This window comes from Pleurodeles waltl, chromosome 6 (assembly GCF_031143425.1).
Source record: "Pleurodeles waltl isolate 20211129_DDA chromosome 6, aPleWal1.hap1.20221129, whole genome shotgun sequence".
Classification (NCBI taxonomy): Eukaryota; Metazoa; Chordata; class Amphibia; order Caudata; family Salamandridae; genus Pleurodeles; species Pleurodeles waltl.
The window spans coordinates 624,410,718-624,429,341 of NC_090445.1; the positions used below are offsets into that span (position 1 = coordinate 624,410,718).

Here is an 18,624-nt window from a genome sequence, read left to right on the forward strand (position 1 = left end):
GCTCGACGTGATGGTTTTAAGAAGGGGCTCACATGGCACCCCTCCACAAGCACGAAGTCTCCTCCATTGACTAATTTCCCCTGCTGTGCATCCCCCTCCCATTTTTATAGACACAGTCCTGGGGATATGCTCCCCGAGGCTTATACTAAATAAAGGTTGACAGGGTGCCTATGAATTATTTTTTTGTTGGTTTAGCTCCCACAAGAGTTTTGCGGGATTACTGCATTTTTTGCTTCCTTTTTGTCCACAGGGGAGGGGTCATCCCTACCCTTCCCCCATATATCTTTTTTTTTTTTAAATAACATCAGGGCAGGAGAGTAAGTCGTTGGTCCTGTAATAACTGTCAGCAACATTTTTCTCATGTTCCTATCAGCCAATCAAAGCGCTCCCTCTTGCAGGAGTCTGATTCCCATGAGAGCTAAATGGCCCAAGGAAAATAAAGATTGTTGGCTAATCAGAACACTCCCAACTGCCAAAATATACAGTTATTTTTCACCTTTAATTCCTTGAAAACTACTGAACAGATTTACGCCAAATCACAAATCACAAATAACACAATCTGTGGACCAAGATCGAGCTTCCTGATGTATTTAGTATAATTCTGTTCAGCAGTTTTTGCTGTAACCTATCTTATAGAAGTCTATACCTGCATGGGGACTTTCAATCTGGGACCATCCTTTTTTCTTTGCCCCCACCACTCAACAGATAACTCAAAACTTTCAAGAAACGAGCTGAGGTTGGATGAACATCTTTCTTGGAAAGTTTTGTTAAGATTTGTCAAAGGGGGCTAAAAAACACTCTTTCTATGGAAAAGCTGAACTAACTATAACTAAATAGTGGCGACTGCCACTAGGTCGTATATATAATATATGTACTTACAGATACATATATGTATATTTATATATGTATATAGAGAGAGACATATATATATATATGTATATATATATATGAATATATATATATACATATATATATATATACACATATATATATATATACACATATATATATATATACACATATATATATATTTAGATATATATATATATATATAAAAACAAAAAAATAAAGGTTACAGGGACATCATAGTTGGGTTGACGTTTTATCCATACAAACCACAGAAATCCAGCAGTTATAGTTATACTTATAGTTATACTTTCGTTAAGAAACTATTACTAATGGCCTAAAGTTACTTAATGGCACAAGTTATAGTTTCTTCATATAAGAACAAGCATCACTATAAATACTGAATTTGTATGGTATTGTATGAGTAAAATTCAACCTAACTGTATCGTCCCTGTAACCATTGATTTTTTTAATTCAATTTCTATTTTTTTAAATCTAAAGTAGTATATAATTACCATACCTTAATACAGCCACTGCCGCACCCAGCCTTCTGCCATGCACAGTGGGGGTTGGCCACGTGCACCCAACACGATTGGGTCTAATTTTTTTTCCTTTGGTGTCTGATCTGTAGTTCTGTTGCAGATTTACACATTGTAGCTGTGTTGAGTGCTGCAGTGAATCCGCAGATCTGCAGTTCAGCCTAAAAAAAAGTAAAATTGGGCTATTTTCTGTCCATGAGGGGTTCCGCAGAGACCCCTCCATGTATCCTATGTGGTCAGGATCTCTCTATCCTGACATCTTATGTTATTTTTCACTTTTCTCATACCCAGGCTGACCGAGAAACAAAATGGTGGCCGCAATTTTCCTTTCAGGTTACTGCCAACCACTCAGGGCCTTGCTTTTGCCCGGGGTCCGCGTCCATAAAAATCTATATTCTTCTTTCTTTAATAACTCTCAAACTACTAAACACAAATTTACAAATAGAGCTCTTTCTAGACTAAGATCTAGCTCTGTGCAAAATGGGGATCCCCATTTCCTAGGGCCTTTTTTGTTTAAGAGGAGAGGGGGGTGTATGGTCATCCTCCCCAAGCTGTCTGTGGCCCGAGGACCCCATCCACTGGGGATAAATTCAATGAAAAATGGGAGGGTGCATGTTGCCCCCTCCCTGAGCCTTTATAGGCCACAATGACCCCATCCCCTGTGGCTGTACCTTTTATAAAAGAGGAAGGGGCTACATTCCCCCCTCTCTGAGCCTATTTTGGCCATGGTCCCCTCATCCCTGAGGCCTGCAGCAGTTGGTGGGTGCCCCAGTGCCTGCCACAGACACCTGCTGACAACACGTTGGTGGGTCTGTGGGGAGCCCCAGGGCTTTGTGCAGGAGCCAGCATTGCTCCCACCCAGAGGGAGCAGCTGCATTTAAGTTGCTCTTTTTTGTCGAAGCAATATGTGTTCTGTTTCCCTGCCTGCAGAACTGCTGGCAGGAAAACCGAACACAAGTCTGCTCTTTGGAAGCATTTTGAAATGTCCTACCCACTAAGAGCGGGCTTGCTGTTTGCTCCCATTCTGAAATTTTGAAAATACCCCCTAGTAGTGTGGGCAGGGAAACTGCTGTGTACTAGGGGTGGTAAAAGCAAACAACTTGGGGTGGGCTCCCTAGAAATCATTAAGTGGCCTGGTCCTGTGAGATGGGGTCCTTTAAAAGGATCAGGAAGTGGGGCTGAATGGTCCCCCTCCTTTTCAATTAAAAGGATAGCTCTGGGGGTTAGGGTGACCTGAGCCTTTTTAAAGATTGAGGGGGACGGCTCCAAAGCCCCCATCCTCTCAATAAATACATTCAGCCCCCTGGGGTGTGGTTCCCAGGGCCAAAAGCAGCTCAGAGAAAGGGGCCGAATGCCCCCCGTTAATAATGCTTTGGGCCCTGGGGGCCAAATATTGACTTGGGGGGTAGGGGGCACGTCCTCCCCTCCCCTTGATAAATGCATTGGGCCCTGGGAGATGGCATCCCCTATGCCGAGAACATACCCGGAAGGATGGGTCTTTGGCTACTCACATAGCCACTCACCCACCTATACAGTCACTCACTCACTGATACAGACACTTACACAGCCACTTAGATTGCATTTGTTAGAAACAGTATCGCTCATCAGTAGTACAGAAAGAATACTAACTTAAGAAGTAGCTTAGTATCCATCTTTAATTCTCAGAAACATTTTCAAAATACTTTTCACTTAGTGGATGATGTGTCAGTGGATGCACCCAGTCATTCGGTGATGTATCTGACCATGTAATACGTGATCCATAAGCAGTGCATTGTGGAAGAATAAGCTATAGTTAGGTACGGTCACTATAACTTCTGAGTTACCTTTGGGTGTGTGCGTGAGTGTCAGAGGAGGTCTGTGAGTGGGTGCATGAGTGGGTCTGTGAGTGGGTGCATGAGTTTCTGAGTGGTTCCGTATGTGACTGCATGAGCCTCTGAGTGGGTCTGTGAGTGGGTGTAAGAGAGTGTGAGTGCATCTGTGAGTGAGTGTATGGTGTCTGAGTCAGTGTGTGATTTGTTTATTTTTTCTAGCCAATATTCACGAATGGGTTGTGATGTTACACGGGGACTGCAGAGCAATGCAATGCATTAGCGAATATTGCACGTGCAAAAAAACTTTATCGACATGTTGTACACATAAGGTATCCCACAAACACCCTTATATGCCACCCATGGGGTCAGAGTATCTCCATCCTTATCCTTAATACCACAATTGATGTTCAGTTTCAGCCCCGGCTACCGTGTCCCGCTAGTTAAAATGGCGACCACAACTTTCTGCTCAGGTTGCGACCAGCCAGTCATGGCATTCCTGTTGGTGTGCGCATTCCCAATTTATTGCGAAACTAGTCGCAAAGTATTTGCGCACATAGATTACACATTTGTTTTTCCTTTAATATCTCAACAACTACAGAACAGATTTACAAGATCTACCTTTCTGCCAAATTTGGTGTAATTCCATCCAGCGGTTCGGGGTGTAATCATGTCTAAAATCTCGATAGGAATTAACATGAATTACTAGGCTGCAAAGAAGAGTACCATGCAGACCAACAAATGGTGAGCGACAGGCGGGCTCCGAGCCCTTTACTGAACACAACAGAGTCTCGCTAGTGAGACTCATGTGCTAGTCCATGCACTCGCGGGCTCGACCCTAAAAAGGGGGACGGTTCAAACCCCTCACATTATAGACTGATCAGCCTTCTGGACATCTTGGAGGAGATATTCTCAAAACTTTTACTGTCACATTTGGATGAATGGGCATATGAGCATAAGATCATACCAATGGAGCAAGGAGGATTTCGGGAGAGTCACTTGATCATGGATCATGCTGTCTGGGCCATCATTCAGAAAGCCCTGAAGGTGAACCAAAGGCTGTTGTTTTATTGATTTCCGAACAGCCTTTGACACATAGACATGGGACTCCTATGGGGAAAACTACTCCTGGAAACTCCCACCTGGCCTTCATAGTGCATTCCAAGCACTGCATATGGTAATTTGGCTCAGGTTGAGCTCAATAAATCTGATAGATTATCACAAACGTTCCCAATCCAGAAAGGCTTCTGTTTTAGCTCCTTTGCTGTTTAGCTTATTCCTGGCAGACCTTGCAGCAGCTATAAATCTAACAAATTCCTTTTCCCCCAAAGTCGGGAAACATTATGGCCCTCATTATAACCCTGGCGGTCGGTGACTGCCAGGGCTATAGTGGCGATAGTACCGCCAACAGGCTGGCGGTACTAGTCACCTTATTTTGACTGTGGCGTTGCCGCTGCGGTAACACCGGCGGGACCGGCGGTATACCGCCATGCAAGCAGCGCTGCCCTGGGTATTTCAACTCCCCTTACCGCCAGCCTGTCCATGGTGGTAGACACCGCCATGGACAGGCTGGTGGTAAAGGGACTCGGGTGCCCCTGGGGGCCACTGCATTGCCTATGCACTTGGCATGGGCAGTGCAGGGACCCCCAGGCATAGCCCCATCGTGCATTTCACTGCCTGAATTTCGGGCAGTGAAATGCGCGACGGGTGCTACTGCACCCACTGCACATCAGCATTGCCGCAGGCTCTATTACGAGCCTGCAGCAATGTTGATGTGACTTTTCCACTGGGCCAGCGGATGGTAACGCTGTTACTGTCCGCTGGCCCAGCGGAAAAGTCGTAATAGGGAGCCAGACATACCTCCAGCAATGGCGGTATTCTGGCACCCGCGGCCTCGTCGGTCTTTAGGAAGGACAGCTGAGGTTGTAATGAGGGCCAATATCCTTTGTCTGCGATGTGTGGATGCCTTTGTTCAGCTGGATTACACTGCTATCGGTCTGCAAAGGAAAAAACAAGGTGCTGGTCTTTAGGAAAAAAGTAAATAACTTTAAATGGTACTTGTACACTCAAGAGGTGGAAGTGGTGAATTTCTACAAATATCTAGGACTGTCCTTCAGTCGGAGCCTAAAATGAGATACCCATATGGGGAGCATCAAGCAGAGGTCCATGTTGCAAGCTGGTTGTCTGGTCAAATGTAAACAGAAGCATGGAGACTTGGCCCTTACACCTCTAACAAAGGCTTATGATGGGGAAATACCCCCTTTTGGGTTACACAGAGCAGAGGTGCTTGCTCTTGACCACTCTTGTGATTTGGATCTGATGGAGGGGGCTGCCCCCATTAGGCTGTTATCACTGCCACCTGGAACCATGGTTCAGGGTTTAAAGAGAGAGATGAATCTGGTTTTCTGGAACTTTTTGGCAAAATCATCTGTTCTGAGATTTTTTAATAAATTGTTGTTTGATAGCAAAATCCTAATGGTGTCTAGATTATGTTGGGAAGAAATCCTTGGTATCAAAGAAGGTGGGCAAAGGAAGCAAGAAGCAGGATAACTGATTTTAAAAAATGCATTCTCTTTGGGGTACAATTGAAACTTGGTCCCCCTTCCCCAGTAAACTAGCTGGGAGAGAATCTGTGGAAAAAGCTGGACCTGGCTTATTTGTGTGAGAAATCTTCCATCAGCCTCTTATTAAATACTCTTGGCCAGGGCATGACCCTCGGTTACCGAATGAAATTTTAAAGGTGAGAGTGAGGTGTAACCAAACCTTTTCGTCCCCTAAATGATGTAATTGGTTCAGAGGGGCTGAGAGGCGAAGCACCAGAGATGCATTGTGCTGCAGCAGTTCCATTGTAGAGCTGTTTGGAAATGCATTTGTTCTGTCCCCAGGACCACAACTGGATCGGCACTGCATGTTCAGGCCCTCTTGCAGCAGTCAGAGTCGAGTTGTTGGTCTCCAAAGTGGTTGAGGCCTTTTCTGTCCCAGAGGCTCTGATCAGGAGGCCAGCCAACTAGCCCTTGAAGTCACACTGTTGGTCCTGGGTTCAAGATGCAGCTCCAGCCCTTCTTGCTCAGGCACCAGGGCAGCAGGCATCAGGGCAGCAGGCATCAGGGCAGCAGAGTAGTAGTCCTTCTTGCAGAGAGTAGCACAGCAGTACTTCTGAATCTTCCACAGGTCCAAATATGTCACCAAAATGTTAGGTCTGAGAGTCCAATATTTATACCTGGTGCCAGCTTTCAAGTAGTAGAAGTTTCCGGAAGTTTCCAACCCCAGAGGTGCCTGGAATTTCCCGCCTCCCAGCTTGTCTGGAGACACAAAAGCCTATTGTCAAATGCTTTGTGAGTGTGCTCAGGTAGAGCCTTTGTGGTTTGCATGAGTGGTAGGTGACAGCTCCGCTCCTTTATCTAGTTAAAGATGGCCCGCTCCGGCCAACAGCTATTTCCCCTTTGTCTCAATGGTTAGGTGCAATACAAATAAACCAGCTGCCAGATAGACCTACAGACACCAAATGATTGGGACAACAAAATGCAAACTTTCTAAAAGTTGCATTTTCAGAATTGTGACTTCAAAACCGACTTTACCATTAAAAGGGTTCTGAATTATATTTCTTATGAGTACATGTCCATTTTTTTTATATACAGCTCTCTATCCCCTCGGCTGTTAAGGGCCTATCCTAGTCTAGGTGTGACTTATATGTATTAAGAAAAGTACAGTTAAAGCCTGGCAAAAGGTTTATTTTGCCAGGTCGAAATGGCAGTTTGAAACTGCACATACAGACTGCAATAACAGGCCTGTGACAAATTTAAAAAGGCTACTTAAGTGGGATTTAAACATGGGCTGTAAACCCACTAGTAGCATTTAATTAACAGACCTTAGGTACATGTAGTACCACTTCACTAGGGACTTAGCAGGTAGATTAAATACACGAGTTAGATATAAACCAATGTTACCAAGTTTTAGGGAGATAGCACAAACATTTTAGCACTGATTAGAAGTAGTAAGGTGCAGAGTCCCAAAAGCCAAACAAAAATGGGTTCAGAAAAGGGAGGTTGAAGGCAAAATATTGGCATACAAGGCAAAATGTTTACATAGAACATGTCATGAGTGATGTCATTTGTGAGGACATAAACAGTGCATGGTAGGGGTGCATATTGTAGTAACTCTGTTCAATATAAACTGGTGAATTTCTGTGGTTGTTTTAGTTTAAAATGTTAATGTTATCACTGACAATTTGCACCTAACTATAACATTACTTTAACCATTGTTTTTGTTCAGTGAATTTCTAAGGGTTTAAAAAAAACGATAATTTAATCACACCTTCCTCTAATGTTAGTTTAACCTTTGTTTTTGTCAGTGCCAAAAAATAAATGATATATATATATATATATATATATATATCAAACACAAACTGACGTCGCACTCAGTCTGTTTTAATTTGAATTTTCTCAGTGGAAAGCTTCTGAGTGAGAAATTAACGGAGTCTCTATATCACACGGAAATTTACCGTAACTCGAACAAGTTTTGGCACGGTTCTTTAACTCAGCATGAAATGAATGTGCCTGAAGCCAGAGATTCTTTTGGATCAAGTTTAATGCGGAAATGATTCAGCGCAGCTCATTAGAAATATGAGTGAACTAGTCGGGGCAAGCACATTATTATTACATTGGAGCTGGAATTAACATATATGAGAGGCGAGATGTAACTGTAATGGACTTCCAATCCCATAAAGCTTTACATGGATTACAATGAAGGTGATATGGATCAAACCTCTTTTATATGTTTTTGGCATTTATATGCAGTGACTTTGAGGATATTATCCGGCATGGTTCGTTACTAAAGTGCCAATTAACAGCAGTAAGACTTTGTGCTGAAATATGCTTTATTTGAACTACCAAACTCATTATGTAACGCTGAACACTGGTGTGGCACCGCTAATTGAGAGCAGTGACTAAGTTTAAATCACGTACCAGAACAAGGGGTTAGGATACGTAAATCAACCATAACTCGAATAACCTTTGGCACGGTTCTTTAACTCGGCATGAAATGAATGTGCCAGAAGCCAGAGTTTCTCTTGGATTAAGTGGAATGCGGACATGATTCAGCGCAGCCCATTAGAAATATGAGTGAACTAGTCGGGGCAAGCACATTATTATTACATTGGAGCTGGAATTAACATATTTGAGAGGTGAGATGTAACTGTAATGGACTTCCAATCCCATAATACTTTACATGGATTATGATGAAAGTGATGTGGATCAAACCTCTTTCATGTGTTTTCGGCATGTATATGCAGTGACTTTGAAGATACTGTTTGGCATGGTTCGTTACTAAGGTGCTAACTAACAGCAGTAACACTTTGTTTGCGCTGAAATGTGCTTGATTTGAAATACCAAAAGCATTATGTAACGCTGATCACTGGTGTGGCACCGCTATTGAGAGCAGTGACTAGGTGTAAATCACGTGCCTGTGCAAGGGGATAGGCCCTATTACCAGCTGATGAAACTTTGCATTTCTTTTTCGTGAATGACGTCTATAAATTTGGACGGGGATCAGTAACACAGACTAAATCACTTTGAAGAAGATGTAATGTCGAAACGCGTTGTGAGGTCTGATGCTTTCCTGAGAAATAAATGAAATACATTCAGAGACTCCGGGAGTGCGACATCAGTTTGTGTTTGATGTATGAGGGTTTCTGGTCTTTACCCTTACGCTGCACCAGCCGAAAGGCGCGTTGCTTTCAGACCAGATGGCGTGGATATTTATATATATGTGTGTGTACATATATTGCATGTTACATACAATATGTATTTGTTCATAAGGTAACAATGTAACTACGCATTTAGTAAATGATTACGTGACTCTAGGTTTGTTGACTTGGTGTGCCATACTCTCTCACTGGCAAACGTATATTAAGAGAAGCCCTAGTGGACGCATGCAAAGTTTGCATTCCTCATGTACACCAAACAAGAAATGAGAGTGCAATCAACCTTAGAAATCAGTAGAGAGGGCTAACTAGTTTCAGATAATGAGGTGATAAGAGACCCACTCTGCATTTCAAATGCACTTTGGTAAACAAAACAGGATTTTGTTTTGCATCGAAAGCTGGGAAATATGGAGGTGCTTTATGCATTTGAGGCAAGAGATGAGAGGGATCACACGGAGGCAGAGAAGCCCAACTCTCTGGGTGAGGACTCCCCCTCTCCAGCACTGTCTTTCATTGGGAAGCCATGCACACACTGACAAAAAGTAGGGGTACCTATTCTCATTAGCAGGTGCTCTACACACAGGTGTGCCAGGCTCGCGCACCAGTCAGCCTCATCAGCCCCACTGGTGACACACACACATACACACACAGTGCCTATGTATGGAGATGCCCAACGTACAGCAGCTGGCTACTTTACAAGCATTTTACATTCAGGAGTATGCACAGAATCCATTACCATCCCAGACAGCATTATCCTCGATGCCAGAATTTGCATCGCAGTCTCCTCATCAACGGAATCTTGGATGATGATGCAGGACCCTACATCACAGCCCTGCAGCTTTGTCAGCTGCTGTGCTGTGCGGCACATTCTCAGCGCAGGATTTTGCACCACAAGCTTTGGCTGTTGACAGTATCCTCAACAATGATGAATGACCTTTCATTGCAGTCCCACGACTTCATTGGAACTGCTACTCCTGGATGCACACTCGATGCTGGATCATACAACACTCCTCAACCAGGATTTAAGATACTTTGTTCAACAGGCGTAACTTAGTCCCAGTATCTGTCCCACACTTCATCTTGTGGCTTTGTCCTGGTACGGCACAATCTGATAACCACAGTTGGCTCTTTGTGTTTTTGGGTACTATTTTCACTTAAAACTTCAAAATTGAAGATCTCTGGTTCTACTAATTGGATTTCTGTTGTTTTCATTTCAAATAATTGACTAAAGTTTACACTATTCTTCTAAAAGTGGTGTAGGATTTTTCTTGTGTTGTGTTTCCACTTTATGATTGATTGAAGTGCAGCATAAATACTTTACACATTGCCTCCATTTTAAGCATGACTGTTTTTGTATGAAGCAACCAGAGGGTTAAGCACAAGTTAATATGGAGTTGCTTGTGACTTCACACTGACAGGGATTGTAGTTGCTGCTTAAGTAGGGCTTCATACACCTCATCCAGTAATCTAATTTCAAACAAGGTTATTGAACATCTATTTTTTTACTCTTACCTTCCATAGGATGGTGATCTGGAACCAGACCCTTTGTCCATCCTGATGAGGACCCCTTTACAAGTTTGACATTCGTTGGGTTGAGATCTTGTCACCCATATTATGATATATTTTCTACTGTGCCTGTTGATTTTATGTGTCTTTGTTGTATGTAACATCTTGGCAGCCACATTAGTGGAAAGAAATAATGTTGACTTTCTGCCAAGCTACTGCAGCATTTGTTCTGTTTCCCAGCAAAGGGAGAGTTTGTTTCTTAAAAAACAAACAGTACATCTGATACACTAGCAATTGTTCTAGCTCGTGGTGATATTTATTGTTTCATGACCATACAGTGCGTAGTGGACCCGCACTGCAATAAGCCAGCAATAATTAAGTCAAAGGGGCTACCCTTACCAGTGCACCTAATAGAGTGATGGCAGACTCAGCTGTTGAAATACAGCATTCCCGCAACCTGTAAACAGAGTACAGGAACTGAGGATTGGGTGGGCGGGACAGTGCCAATTTTTGTTTGACGTCCATTAACACCCAATAACAAATGAGGCCCTTGGTCTTTGAACGCCAAAGCCATTAAGTCATGTTGCCTAACACAAGTCACTGTTTGCTCACCTATCCTTCAGCATCAATTGTCTAACCTGACAAGTCTTTGGAACAGGAGGCAGATATACACCTGACCCACACGAAGACTCATTGGTGTAGAAATTTGAAGTGACAAATCAAGTGGTGCCTTATATGCACCTCACCCACAAGAAGACTCATTGATGAGGAAATCTGAAGTGATACATCTAGTGGTGCCCTACACCTAATGCAGTAGGACCTGCAACAGTGGATATACCTTGTCCTAAATGGCCATGCCCCTCTAAATAATTCAGACATCCACAGTAGAACACCTCCCATTATACTATGGACGAAATTCTTTACACAAACAACGATTGCTACTCCTCCAGTGACTAAAAATATACTCAGCGTACTACACGTCATCTTAACACTGTTTCCAACTACGAGGACTTACTCTTTTCTGAAGCATTCTCAAAATGAATGACTTCTAAATAGAAAGAAATAGTATGCAAGCACTATAGTCTCCTATGCCCTTTAATCATGATCACTGTGTGGCAAAATTTGCATGAGACACTTTTCAGTAGTTAAAAATGTTGGACATATTATTATTCATTTAGTAACCTAGGGATGATTTGCTTATATACAACCATATTTACCATGTCAGTGGAGTTTCTATTCTTCACAATGATGGGTTACAGCCAAATATATATATTCAGTTGCTATCACGTGAGTGTAGGACAATGGAGCGTTGTTTTTTGTAAGAATAGTGTCTTGTTGTGGGCTGCTGTTCAAGTGCAACGCTCAAGGACTTTGTTGCGACTGGAGAGTTGGAAGAAAGACAATTTATTTCTGAAAAACGTTTCCACCACTTTTGCTTGGACGGTGACTGTCTTATTGTTTCCCATTGCTGATGGCGTGAGCTAGAGGTTGCTATTCAGTGTATTTTTAAAGACAATGGGCCAGTAGGTGCAAGCGGATGTGGTGGCGGCGTAGGGATCCAGAAACTGGGGCTCTGACTCTGAACTGAACAGCCTCCATCATGAGTAGTTTCTTTGGGAACAGTCTCGTCTGGGTGAGGGGGGAGTTTCTTTGCTTGGTATATTGGTTTTCCAGAGTATGATGCAAAGGTATTCATATATTATTATAGGAAACCAGTGTAACTGACAGAGTGTAGGAGGTAAGGTTCAATCGTAGTGTCTCATGAACAATTTGACTGCCAGACAGTGCGAGAAGAACTGAATTTCGGAGGCTTTTGAAGAGGGAAATGCAAACATAGTGCTTGATCATAAATTCATATTTAATTTGAGAGAAGAAGAAGAAGAAGGGGACTTAGTAAGTAGATACAATATATGAAGATGTGTAGCGTATCAGATGACCGAAGGGCCAGAGTGAAGAGGCTTGCAAGTAGAGAACTAATTATGAGGACCTACTGCCAAAACAGACATTTTCTACTGTGACCGATCTGAATTCCCCCCATTGAATGGAGGGCCATAGTCTGTTTAATTACAGTAAGCATAACATAGGCAGAACATATTTTGTCGTACTTGGGCAGAATCACTGACACTGCCTACTGACATTACTGGGAACATTGAGTATTCCTCTGCTTTTACAAGGAAGATCTCTCAGAGCCCAGAGTACCATAAAAATCCTCAGCAAATACTTCTCACACATTTTCAGGCAGGGGCTTTAAATCCTTAACAATTCAGGCTGTGATGGCCTGCAAGTGAACTTGGAATGAAGGGGTGTTATATCTACTGGCAAATAATCTTGGGAAAGACAATGCCCATCCCCTCAGAATTGTGACTATTTTGAACCTCAGGATATCTTCTATAATCAGACCAGAGGGAAATCAGTTGGATCCAGTGGCACGACACCCCTCTTCTCTGTCATCACATACCTAATGCACTGCAACACTGCGACAATATCATAAATCTAACACCTAGTAAAATGGTTTTAACCAAGTTAGCGCAATAATGAGAAAAAGATAGCACGGTTAAAGATTGGACTGAAATGACTGGAACATGCAACGGTAGTTAGGAAAAAAGTAGCAGTTGTAATACTTTTTCATCTGTGTGTGGAGTATTTTAAGGATCGACACACTAAATTCTAAATTCACTTCTTCAAAGAAAGTAATCAGAACATTTAAGTTAAGGCAGGAGTCCGTCCACCTTTTTTAATGAAGGAAGTACAGTTTTAGCAAGATTCTTGTCTGAACTTGTCATTTACACAAACGTATGTATGAAATAGGTTTAAGCAAGGATTCTCGAGTCTGTTAGTAATACATATATTGTTGTTCAGATGGATGGACAAAGCTTACTCAATCAAAATAGCCTTGAGGAATCACCATGGTGAGTTTTTTTTAAAGAGAAACAAAGTGTAATTCTAGGAAATATTGCAGGACATATAGTTGCAAAAATGGTTTTAAGACACATTATATGAAAATCGTGGTAATTTATGCTAATATATCGGCAGTTGGTTGGAAGAAGGAATTGGCTGAGAGTGATCATGGCATGACTTCTGGCTAATGTGAGCCTGGAAGTGGGGCCAACACTTTTGAACTTATTCATAAATAACTCAAATATTAGCGTGAGGAGTGGTGGTTTTATAATGACTGATGCCTGAAAGCTGGCGTGATTGGGTCTTTCTGTGCAAACCTTTATACATTGTAGCCATTGTCTTGATAATTTAATTGTTTGTATTTTAGTGTGCTGCTTTAATTTCAAGGTGTTCTTTCATATGTGAGACAGCCTGTGGGCAATGATATGCAGTAAATAGAATGTTAAAACTGGCACCACTGTACTGAATGGGAGTCTTTGTCCTCCAAATAAAATGTAATAAACGGCAGAGTTCGAACACTAAGAACATAGTTTAGCCTCCATGTTGTTCTTAGGAAGCTGGTATTTTGGTGTTCACCTCTTTTCTCACCCTATCTGGTGACCATTTCACTGTTGTCATCCAGTCTGCCTGCCATTCTAATTAACCTAATAACCTCCCGCCCTCCCTCCTTGTACGTGGTACCTATTTGGCTCAGTTAAGTCTGCCTCCCTAGAGGTACCAATACCAGAGCTACCAGTAACTCTGGGATGCAGAGCTACTGGACGTTAAGGTACAACCTACAGGTTCTCCGGTGAAATTATCAGTTTCTAGGGGAATTTGCAATTTTGGGTCTGATTCTCAGTTAATTACATATTTTGCCCTAGAGCATCACCTGGAACCTTTGTCTTTTTTCTGCTGCCAAAATCTTTTATAAAACAAAGAGATGCGTGGTATTCCTGTAGATTACATAAATCCTATGAGGCCAGTAAATACCATACCGAACCCATTTAAATTAAGGGTCCACCCATAACCAGGGCCTAAGTGGTGTACCAGTTCTCATTCTCTCTTACATGTGTCCTACTCTACTGCATCACTCACTAGTGTGCCACAGTGTAACTCTCCTCGTCCTGTCATTGACTTCATGAATGACTCTGAAAGGTCTATTTTTTCTTTCATTCTGCCAAAACTGGATATAATTTGATCCTGTTTTATAGGCTCCACAGAGTGAAACGAGGGTTTAAGATCTGACCACCAATGCAGAACACAAATCTGCCCGGCAACTTACTAAGACCCTCTCAGATGATAGCAGTATTGATTAACTGCTAACACTATTTCTTAATTGCGCATGTTTTTATACAGACGTTGTAGCTTCATTGTTGGAAAATGGGTTATTGGTAAGGGCAGGTAGGTACCTACACCTAGCAACAAGCCACTAACCTCCACTTAGGTCCAGTTAGGTCTCAGTAAATTAACCCCAGCTCAACCCTTGGTAGCTTGGCAACGAGCGTCAAGGCTTAACTTAGGAGACAGTGTGTAAAGCATTCAAATATCACAAAACAGTAATTAAATAAAACACAGGAAACAGTTTAAAAATCCAAAACCAATTTATAAAAATAGTTTATATTTTTATCTTTAAAATGACACAAAAACGAATAATATCGGATAAAGGGAACCGGAGATATGAATTTTTAAAGAATGATTATTTTTCTAGCGCTTAGAAACAAAAAGCGCCAATCGGGTCATCTGGTTGCACCACGACCGGTGCAAAGTCAAAGTTTCAGGCCGACCGCAATGGAGCCCTGCTCGGCTACAAGTCGCGGGAGGCCTCGGTTAAAAAGTTACCTTCTGACTTAGTCTTTATTTTGAAGATTTTCTTCAGCGGGACGAACCTGCCAGTTGAATCCGACCTCCTGGAGCCCTTGTCCGGATACGCGATGCTGGATTCCTCAGTGGAGATTTTTACCTTCGGACTTAGTCGTTTTTTCGAGGTGAAAATCCTTCGACCGGGGTAAACCTGGATCTTGATCCGACGTCCGTGGAGCCCTTCTCAGATACGATGGCTGGGAGGTCCCGGTCAACTTTTTACCTTCTAACTTAGTCTCTTTTTCGGAGATTTTTCTTCACCGGGACGAACCACCAAGTCAGGCCGGGTCGCGGTTGAGGCAAGCCGGCTAGAATTTCCGCGGCGGGTCGGTCCCTCTCTGGAGCTTTTTTACAAAAATTCTCAAATCTTCTCCAAATTTCTGGGGCTTCACCCAGATGTTCTTTTAAGGTTCTTTTGGGGTCCACAGCTCACCCCAAGGGTCCAGAAGTTCTGAGATGGTCCTTGCGGGGGTGCGGACTTCAACTCCCAGAATGCACCTGGCGCAAACTCCTTTTTGGCCACTGGACAGTGGTCAGCTGGTCACTTTTCAGGAGTTGGTGCAGGGGGACTCTGGATAGCAATTTTTCACCTGTAGCAAACAGGGAGTCCCTCCTTGAACCAGTTGAAGCCAGGCAAAGTCCTCCTTGTGGTGAAGCCCAAGTGTGCAGCTGGTGCAGTCCTTCTGAGTGCAGGTTCCAGGTGCAGGCCAGGGGTCCAGCAGGGCAGTCCTTCTTCTCCTTTAGTTCTTTTCTTCTTGAATTCTGGCGGGGATCTGAGGTGTGGGGGCAGGTCTGCCAGTTTTATCCTTGCTCCTGGGTGAAAAGCAGGGGGGTCCTGGTTCTCCAATCAGGTACAGGGCCGTCCCCCTGTGATGACTACTTCCTGGGAAGTGTGGCAAAAATCCATCCCAAAAGGCAACATTCTCTAAAAATCCAACATGGCTGAATCAGATTTTTGGAGGTTACATCTGGCTGAGCCCACCCACTGGTGTGGCTAAAAATCATAAACACACCCCTCTCCTGCCCTCTCCTAATCTAATCAAGGGGGCACCTAGTTGTCTGGGGTTGCAGGATGTGGGGGTGTTGCTGGTTGCTCCAAATGTCCTTCTCTGCCTTTGAAGACCAGTTTGGCAGCCCTCCCCCTTCCTGCCTCACCATCTGCTGAGGGGAGATTCTCTCCCACAACCACATTCCTTTGTGTGAAGCCAGGCCACTTCACACCTCATCAAGGAAGCTTGACTAAGCTGCTGCAGGCTGGCCAATCAGAGCACAGCAGCAAAAACAATGCAGGGCTGAAATTGGCAATTTTTTAGGTAAAGTCTAAAACTCTTTACCTGAACAAGTTATATTAAATCCCACAACTGGAAGTTGTGGGATTTATTACAACAATTAATTTGATACCAAATTCTTGGTATGCAACATTTAAGGAGACTTTAAAATTTAAAATAAAGTCTCCCCATTCTAGCCTATGAAGGCCATTTACTTCTATGAGGGAAAAACGAATTTGGCTGTTTTTACCTCACCAGGGTTTATAAATCTATTTTTATAAAGTCCCTGCTTATAGTTACATGGCACCCAGCCCTAGGGGCACATAGGGCACACCTTAGGGGTGACTTATATGTAAAAATAAGGTAGTTTAAGACTTTGGAACTACTTTTAATTCCAAAGTCGAATTTGCATATAACTTTAATTTAAAAGCAGCCAGCAAGGCAGGCCTGCCTTTAAAATGACACTGAGCACCTCAGCAGTGCACCTAGGTGTGCACCACCTATGCTATGGTCCCTAAACCTACATGCCCTACCATATACTAGGGACTTATAGGTAGGTTAACTTAGCCAATTATAATTAGCCTAATTTGCATATCCATTTTACACAGAGCACAGGCCCTGGGACTGGTTAGCAGTACCCAGGGCACCATCAGAGTCAGGAAAACACCAGCAAAAAGTGGAAAATGGGGGCAAAAAGTTAAGGGGCCTCTGCAATCAGCCCTGTTTTCTCACACAAGCCCCCCCAGCCCACACGCCCAGGAGACTCAGCCCAACCCTGGGAGAGTCTTCCTGGCTTGTTAGGCTAGGAAGACAGTGAAGAAAACTGGCTGTCCCTTTGCAGGGCCTACTCTGCCTTACATCCTCCTGTCATGGTCACTCCCTCTGGGTAGTGAAGCCATCCCAACAGTGAAAGGACCCATCTCAAACTGAAACTTCCCTCTAGGGGGGTCTTCCTCCTCTCTCTCTGCCAACTTGGGTAGTGAGGTGCCCACCTCCCCTACTCCTAACTTTGCTAGGGCAACACCTAGCTTACCCAAAGAGGTCACCCAACACTTGAGGAACCCCACCATGACCAACAGGGTCAGGGGGCCTACTTTGCTATTGGCCCTGGGGTCTGCCTCCCAGGCCAAGTACAGTGCTGCCAGGAAGGCTAGCACCCAGCAGAGGCTACTGACAGCTGTCAGTACCCAGAACCACACCCTAAGCTCTCCACTGACAGGTGGCTGAGCTGCTTTAGGGGCAACTTTGGGGTCCTGGCACCCCTCTTGCTGTCTAGAGTGGGGGGCTACCACCTCCTGTGGCATACACCCTCCTTCCACTCTCCCTTCTGTCAGTGCAGGGGCAACACCCTGCATCTGGACAGCTGCCTGACTACTCAGGACTTCCTTGGGGTCAGGGGAAGCCTCACCAGTGCCAACTCTGGGCTCCCCCCCTACTGGGGCAGAAGGCCTTTGGCTCCCTGGAACTCTCTTTAAGAGTGGACTACCCTTCCTTTTCTTCTTTCCTTTTCTTGGGGACCCCTGTCTCCTAACTGTAGGGACTGACTCCCCAGGACTTTGGGTTGGGGGGGCGCCCTGGGCGACCGCCCCATCTGGGACCAGACCCACCTCTGGGAGGTCATTGCCCAGGATACAATCTAGGGGGAGGTCAGCACTGACTACCACCCTAAACCAGTCAAGGATACCCTCCCTCTCTAGGGGCACTATGGCTACAGGTTTGGTGGTGACCTCCCCTGTGGCTATCCTGACTTTCCTTGTCTCTCCTGGGACATACATGTCTGGGGTCACTAACCGGTCACTCACTATAGTGTGACTGGCACAGGTGTCTCTCAGGCCAGTGGTAGGGATCCCATTCACCTGAATGGGGTGGAAGTGCCTACTTCCACCCTCAGGGATCACCAGCTCACCATCTGGTCCTGTCTCCCAGCTCAATGCTAGGAGGACTTCATCATCTGAGGAGTCCTCCTCCAAGGCTACACTGGACAGCCCAGTGCTAACCACCTTCTTTGGACAGGCTGCATCTCCTCTGAAGTGACCTGTCTGCTGACAGTCAAAGCAAGCCCTACTGTCCAAGAGCTTTTTTAACCCTGGGTCTCCCTGTCTCTGCTTGTCAGAGTGGGAGTGGGATTTACTCTCCTCCTTCTTAGGGTTCTGGGGTACAGAGGGAGTCTCTGTGGTGGGCTTACCACCTCCCTCCTTAGGTTTTTGTGGACCTGA

General features: G+C 44.1%; 1 protein-coding gene across 1 annotated transcript in view; it reads left to right on the top strand.

Annotated features, from left to right (window-relative positions):
• The window catches only part of LMOD1 (leiomodin 1), a 109,459-nt gene that overhangs the window by 32,041 nt on the left and 58,794 nt on the right, over nt 1-18,624 (top strand). The window lies entirely within an intron of this gene.